The sequence below is a fragment of the Balaenoptera physalus genome (genome assembly GCF_965194825.1).
Source record: "Balaenoptera physalus genome assembly, chromosome: 15".
Lineage (NCBI taxonomy): Eukaryota > Metazoa > Chordata > Mammalia > Artiodactyla > Balaenopteridae > Balaenoptera > Balaenoptera physalus.
In genome coordinates this window covers 58768976-58777199 of record NC_138894.1, presented here as the reverse complement: position 1 = coordinate 58777199, position 8224 = coordinate 58768976, and positions in this window count along the sequence as shown.

The window sequence follows — 8224 nt, the reverse complement described above, 5'->3', positions numbered from 1 at the left end:
CTCAACCGCAATTCTCCCTGTGCCTGTACCCAGGTGGAGGGGGCAGAGAGGAGGAAGCCAGGCAGGGCCCAGGGAGGGAGAGAGCAGGGAACAGACAGCCAAGGAACCATCGCAGGGAGCAGAGAGGCAGCAAGAAGCAGACCTTGCATGCATGAGGCTCCAAGCCTGAGTATACACTTCATTGTCCCATCAGACTTCACATACAAAACATAAAATTCAAAGATAATGTAATTAAGAATGGTGAGGGCTTCCCTGGTGGCGCAGTGGTTGAGAATCTGCCTGCCAATGCAGGGGACACGGGTTCGAGCCCTGGTCTGGGAGGATCCCACATGCCGCGGAGCAACTGGGCCCGTGAGCCACAAGTACTGAGCCTGCGCATCTGGAGCCTGTGCTCCACAACAAGAGGCCCCTACAGTGACAGGCCCGCGCACCGCGATGAAGAGTGACCCCCGCTTGCCACAACTAGAGAAAGCCCTCGCACAGAAACGAAGACCCAACACACCCAAAAATTAAAAAAAAATGAAAAAAAAAGAGTGGTGAAAGTATTCTTAAAATTATCTTCTTTAATAATTCTTAAAGTGATTAAAGGTGAAAGCTTCAAGACAGTGGCCACAGAGCATTAACCCCAAGTGTGGGACCCCTTTGAGCCTGGAGCCCTTCTGAGCATGTGTGACTGCGACTGCAGTGGTTACACACCCATGGCTACGACTTTCAAGGCACACATCTTTCAGTTTGGGTTCTCAGCAAAGTCTCTTGCCCCCCTTGCTCCTGTCAGAGCTGAGATGGGTTCTGAGACTGGCTTTAGGAGAGGCATGAAGCTCCCCACTCTAATAATAAAACATCAGCGACGGCCTGAGGAGTTGTGGTTGAGCATCTTGTCACTCAGATCACTGCCACTCCCTCAGCTTCTTCCAGAGGCTAAACAGCACCTCAGCGTCTTGGGAGTTTGGGTTGTTTGTGTCACAAGTAATAACTTGCATTTTATTTGCTTTTAGAAATTGGATATGCTTCCATTTGCCAGCCTCTGAAATCAGACCCCTGTTTCATGTTTCCCAGTGTGCTTTGAGAAAGCTCTAAAAAACCATACACACTTTCTTTTTTTCTCCCCAAGGTGAAATTTTACCCTAGTACTTAACGCCACTGATTACTGGAGAGTCGTGCTGGGAACATCTTTTTCTTTTAGGCTCCATTTCTTAACCTAAGGGATTTGATCAATAGCATCCACTCTTCATTATGGAAAGTTCTGAAGGCCTCTGAAGAAAAGAAAAGCAGATTTTGAGTTAAACATTACCAAGAAATAGAGAGAAAACACTAGGGAAGTTTTCACTGTGATTTCAGAATTGATTTGTGGGACATTCCCAAGAATGAAAGAAAGCCCCTAAGCATGGAAGCTTAATACCCAAACATAACACCAGGCAAATGAGAGCATTTAAGTTGAGTTATTTAGTCATACAAGTATATCTGAATAAATCCCAAATCTCTGCTGGGCCCCTTCTTCCTATGTCTGCACAGAAACTGGCACCAGCCGGAATGGCAGCTGTGGCAGAGCGGAGAATCAGCAGTGCCTGGGCCCCAGTCCGCAGTGTAGCAGGAAAGTCCCTTCAAAGGGCTTAACTGGCCAAGAGCCTTTGTAGAGCCAGGAGCCAGCGAGAAGGGCACGGCGGACTCTCCGTGGTGCCCACAGCCCCAGACCATGTGTCTCTAGCCCCTGAGAGCACAGCCGAGGCTCTGAGGGAGGCTTTGGGAGGTGGCCAAGACCCTGCAATCAGGTGGGTGAGGTTTGGAGCCACTGTTGTTTGAACATTTATACCAATGTGACCTATTTTGCTAAGCACAGGCTGGAGAAGCTAGATATACCTGTTTAAATGCAAACCCAAAAAACACTAAGGAGTGATCTCTGAGGGGGCGTGGTGATGGGAAAACCATTCCACATTTGATTTCTCTCCCACCTCATGTGGAGGGTCAATGCGTCAGTCTTCCCCAGATTGTGGGAAAAGGACTCGGGAGTCATCTTTGGTTTTGATGAGCTATGCCCACTGTAGCCAGCAGAGGGCAGTACTACGTTTCAAAGAGTTAGTCCGAGAACTATTAAAGAATTTAGACAAAGAATTTAAGCCCCCTCCTCACTCCCCACCCCCCTCACATTCTTAATTACTTGTCTAAAAGAAAAGGCCTTATTTTCTTCTGTTTCCCAGTTCTCAGAAACCTTAAAGAAATTCTGGAATGATTCTGTGGCCGTTATGAGGGAAAAAAATTTTCTTTGTTGAATGGCCTTGAACAAAATTATACCATCCTAGACACCGCCATCACCAGCCCCCTGCCCAGCCAGGCCAAGGCGAACTGGACTTTCATGTCTCCTTCAATGTCATGTATGCCCTCTCTTCTCTCTTTCTCCTCTCACGGTCATTTTAAGCTTCCTCTTTATTTCTGTAATGCAAGTCTTAGCTCCCTGTTAAAAGGAATGTCAGGAGTCAGTGAGCATGTGGGGAAAACATTTCAGGGGACAGAGAGCTTTCCCAGCACACCTGACATCAATCATACCTTGAAGGCAGGTCAAGCTAAGTAGAGTCTGAATCTGAATCTCTGGTCCCTGAAGCACCTGCTGCTCTAACCTGAGGTCCTGCCTCCTAGCTCTGGACCCAGCTTTCCATGGTGGTGACAGTCATGGCTTCCAAACTCTTTCTTAATCATGCCTGTAACTAAACGTAATGTGTTCACATTGTAACAAGGGGAAAATACACAAAGGAATTAAAGTCTAAAAGTGGGACTCCTAGCTTTGGGCAGAGACATATTTAAGTGGAGGAGACCATCACATAGGTAGCTGCCTCTTCACCCCTCACTGACGCCAACCTTGAATCTAACCAGATAATACAGGGCCAGACACACCCAGCCAGGTTTGGGAAGCCACCACCTCTGCCAAATACTGTCTCTTTCACAGAACCCCAGGTGATCTCATCACGGAGGCTGCATTCCCTGTTGTCTGTTGCGAGCACAGAATCACCTCTGATAACCTTTGCAGGTGATCCTGAGCTCATTCTATCCGGAGCAGCTCCTGTATATTCCACACTGGGCTAAACTCTGAAGAGGGGACAGTCAAAGAACCCATGATCCCTCATGAAGCTTTCCACCCCCCTCCTCCCAGGAGCTACCTCCCCTCTCCATGTTTTTCTCATGAACTTTTAATGGGCCACTTCAGTAGTCCCCATCCATTGAGCAACACTGCATGCTTGAAAGGGTGATGCCAGGCTTTATGACACACTCCCATTCAAACTTCAGCAGGTAATATTTACATCTGCACTGGCTCTCACCAAGGAGGTCAAAGCCATTTATGGACCCTGTCTCATTAGCTCCCACAGCAGCCCTGAAGGCAGAAGAGCAGATTCATTCTATCTGGGAACAAACAGGCTGGAAGAAACTTCCAGGCCTTCTCTGGTATAAGAAAAGAGTTAATCATGGCCATCAATCTGTGCTTTGTAGAAACATTTTGAGTTGATAATTCTAGGGCCATTTTGTGAAACTTGCACGTGCAGGATGATAATTCTCACTCAGGAGCCAATGTTTTCCTATCAAGTTAATGAGGCAAATTAGAACATTGTGAGTTCTGTGGCAGGGGTCAGCATAAGGACCAAGGCTTAATAGCTTGCCTGGATGGTCATTCAGACCTAAGCGTTGCAAGCCCTAGGGGATTCGTCTCAGGTTAAAAACAGAAATTAGAACAACCTACACATTTTTATTAGAATGGCAATTCGTTATACAGACACACGAGGAAAGGTAAGAGCCCAGATGCGTGACGGCATATTTAGGGAAATGACAACAGGACAGTGTGTGGCCAGGAGACTGAGGGCAAGTGCAGTGTGAGAAGTGGCTGGAGAACCAGGTGGAGGCCAAACCACACATATCCTGTGACTTTCAGACTTTTAGACTTCTAATGGTTCTCTAAAGAGTTTAAATAGGAAAGAGGCCTAATTAGGTTGGCGTTTTGAAAGAATCTCTTGGCCTACGAGGAGAAGAATAAGTTAGAGAGACCAGAGTAGGTGCAGGGAATCCAGGCAGAGGACAGTCCCCTGGACCAGAAGGGTGGCACGGGAGGCAAAGAAAGTCGATGGATTTGGGCGCTATTTAAGAGAGAATATCCTGAGGGAGATGCGGAGAGAGAGGACTCGATACTAGAAATTGGATTTCCCGGTATAAACTTTGGCTTCTATTACAGTTCTACAGCCCTTGAGCGGCCAGGTATCAGGGAGGATAATAAAGGGGGAATCTAACACCTGAATTCTCAGATTCCTACTATGTGCCAGGCACTGCCTCAAGCTCTTATAGCCCATAGGTTAATATGGACTTTGAAATAAGAAGGGTTCCAGCTCTGCCTTTATCACGTATTTGACCGTGGACAATTTACTTAAACTTTCTCATCTATATAATGGGGTTAATAATGTCTTTCATTCAGAGTTGTTGTGAAGTTCAAATATATGTGAGATACTTAATATGAGTCACTTAGGGTGAGGCCTGGCGCATACTAAGCACTCAGCAAATGGCAGCTACCACTATAAGCATGTATTATCGCATTTAATCTTCACATTATCTCTGGGATATACAAATCATTGGCTCTGTTCTATAGAAGAAGAAACTTGGGCTCAGAGAGGTTAAGTAATTTACCCAGAATTTTCACTTCTGGCCCACGGTGGAGTTACAGGAATCAGAATTACCTTCTCACTGTAAACAACCAGAAAACTAGACAAAAATATATAAGACAAATGTTGTTAGACATTGGACGGCAGGCAGCACAAGTCGGTGATCCCTAAGAGAAGGAAACAAAGGAAGTGAGACCTACCATTGCCCTGGTTCTGCCTGGAGGCACATTCTAGACCATGGCACAGGGAGAGCCCAGTGGTCTTGCCGAGTTGAGGAGAGAATCAGAGTTCAGTGGCCGGGGATTGAGAGTAGCTGGAATTAGTGGGGCTGAATTCCAGGGAGGGTGGGGTTACAAAGGAGAAAGGGCTTGGGGGTCCCCTTGAATCGTTGCTGAATAGTAGGGTATACATGAGGAGTGAAACTCCATGAAAACATGAACACACAGAAGAGAAATGGAAGATGCTTTTAAAAAACCCAAATGGGGGACTTCCCTGGTGGTCCAGTGGTTAAGACTTCGCCTTCGAATTGCAGGGGGTGTGGGTTTGATCCCCGATCAGGGAGCTAAGATCCCACATGCCTCGGGGCCAAAAAAATCAAAACATAAAACAGAACAATATTGTAACAAATTCAAGACTTTAAAAATGGTCCACATCATAAAAATCTTAAAAAAAAAAAAAAACACCAAATGGAACTTCTAGAGATGGAACTAACAGTAGACTATATACTGCAAAAAACAAAAAACAAAAAAAAACAAGATTACTGAACTTGAGACACAGAAAGAGAAACCAGCGAAAGTGGAGCAGAGGAAAAAAAAAGACTTTAAAAACTGAACAGAGCCTCAGTGATCTGTGGGACAATATCAAGTGATCTAACATAATTGGAGCCTCCCCAAAACAAGGGAAGGCACAAAAAAAAATTTGAAGAAGGGAATCGCCATTGTAAATCAACTATACTCTAATATAAAATAAAATTTAAAAAACACTACTATATATAAAACAGATAATCAACAAGGACCCACTGTATAGCACAGGAACTCTACTCAATATTCTGTAATAACCTATGTGGGAAAAGAATGTGAAAATGAATGGACATATGTATGTGTATAACTGATTCACTTTGTTATACACCTGAAACTAACACAACATTGTAAATCAACTATACTCTAATATAAAATAAAATTAAAAGAAAAAAGAATTGCCAAAATTTTCCCAAGTTTGATACTATTTGAAGTAAAAAATAATAACAATGTCTTATGGGGTTTATAACATACGTCAAAGTAAAATGTGTGATCACACTAGCTTAAAGGATGGGAGAGAAGAAGTGGAAATACTTCGTTGTGAGGTACTTAAATTTTACATGGAGGTGTATAGTAACATTTGAAAGTATTCTAGGATACGTGGTTTAGCCAAGGTTGCACATATGGAGCTGGGATTCAAATCATGGGTTCTAGCTGGCAAAGCCTCACATGGAGAGAGAAGATGGGAGAACAAACTCACGTAGACTTAGAGCCATACATACTCCAAGACAGAGTTTTACCAAAGGCTGTGGGAAATAAGCTCTTTTATCCCTGTAATGGGTAGAATTATGCCCCCTAAAAAGATATGTTCAAGTCCTAACCCCCCTGTACCTGTGAATGTGACCTTATTTGGAAATAGGGTCTTTGCAGGTGTAAACAAGTTAAGATGAGGTCAGACTAGATTAGGGCAAGCCCTAAATCCAATGACTGGTGTCCTTATAAAAAAGAGGGAAATTTGGACACGCAGGGAAAATGCCATGTGACAGTGGAGGCAGAGAATGGAGTGTTTACATCTATCAGCCAAGGAACACCAAGGGTTGCCAGCAGTACAGAAGCTGGAGGAGGTTGGGAGGGACCCTCCCCTATGATCCTCAGAGGGAGCATGGCCCTGCCACACCTTGATTTTGGACTTCTAGCCTCCAGAACCATGAGAGAATACATTTCTATTTTTTTTCTTGTTTTTAAGTTGAAGTATAGTTGATTCGCAATGTTTCAGGTGTATTATAAGATAGTGAATATAGTTCCCTGTGCTATACTGTAGGTCCTTGTTGATTATCTATTTTATATATAGTAGTGTATATCTGCTAATCCCAAATTCCCAGTTTTTCCTTACCCCTCCCCTTCCCCTTGGTAACCACAAGTTTGTTTTCTGTCTGTGAGTCTATTTCTGTTTTGTAAATAAGTTCATTTGTATCATTTTTTTTAGATTCCACATATGTGATGTCATATGATATTTGTCTTTCTCTGCATTTCTATTATTTTAAGTCTCCAAGTTTGTGATACTTTGTACAGCAGCCCTAGGAAACTAATATAATCTCTAAAACTTTCTATTCCCTGATGTCCCCAGTCTTTTTTTTTTAAACATTAAAATTTTTTTAAAAATACATTTTCTTTTTTTTTTATTAATTAATTTATTTATTTTTGGCTGTGTTGGGTCTTTGTTGCGGTGCGCGGGCTTCTCATTGCAGTGGCTTCTCTTGTTGCAGAGCACGGGCTCTAGGCGTGCAGGCTTCAGTAGTTGTGGCACACGGGCTCAGTAGTTGTGGCTCGTGGGCTCTAGAGCGCAGGCTCAGTAGTTGTGGTACATGGGCTTAGTTGCTCTGCGGCATGTGGGATCTTCCTGGACCAGGGCTCGAACCCGTGTCCCCTGCACTGGCAGGCGGATTCTTAACCACTGGGCCAGCAGGGAAGTCCACTCCCCAGTCTTTATAAGCTTAAAAAGCTCTGGGGGCCCAGGTGTGAAGAGAATGCTGAAAGCAGGGCTCTAAGCTGACAAAATAAACCAGCCTCAGGATCTAAGAGCCATGAAGGAGGGAACTGGTTGGACTGGTTTTCTCATAAAACTCAGTGACTTTAATCCCAACCAGGTCGAATTTTAAAGTTAATTGATTCAGTGAGTGGGCCTGAGCAGCTGTGTGTGAGGCCCTGTGCTAAGCCCACTGGGGAAAAGCCGGAGGAGTCAGATGCCCTCTGTCTGTGAGGAGCTCTTTCTAACAGGACTCGACTGAGTGCAAGGTGTAATGGAATACGTGAGTGATTAATCAAAGTGTGACTAACAGGCTGTAGAGGCTCAATATCAACAGAGTGATTCATTCCACCTGGAAGAGGATCAGCCAGCCCGCTCCTCAGAGGAGGAGGAGGAGGGGGTGGAGGAGGAGATATCACCAAGTAATGCCTGACTGTGGAGTCCACAGCCCAGAGGAGATACCAGTCTTATGAGCTGATCAGAGACCAACAGAGGAAAGCAAATCTGCCAGGAATGCTGGTGTTTTTCTGGGGAGTGTTTCACCACCAATTAGGTAGTGCTCTCCGCTCTGTGGAGAGGTATAAAGCTGTCCAGCCCCTGCTTGATTGGGGGCAATTCTCTGGGCTCTTGGAAACGTCTCTTCTTTTTCCACCTGGTTTTCCGCTCAAAGTCAGTGTTCCTCACCACCTTCTGCAGAGGACGAGGAAGGTGTCGAAGTGGAGAAGGTATGGGGGGGATGTGCAACTGCTCATGAATGATCCCTTAACAACTACGTTTTGTTCGAGAGCTGGTGGTGTAAGGAGGAGGGGACAGGCCCTTGTCTGACATTT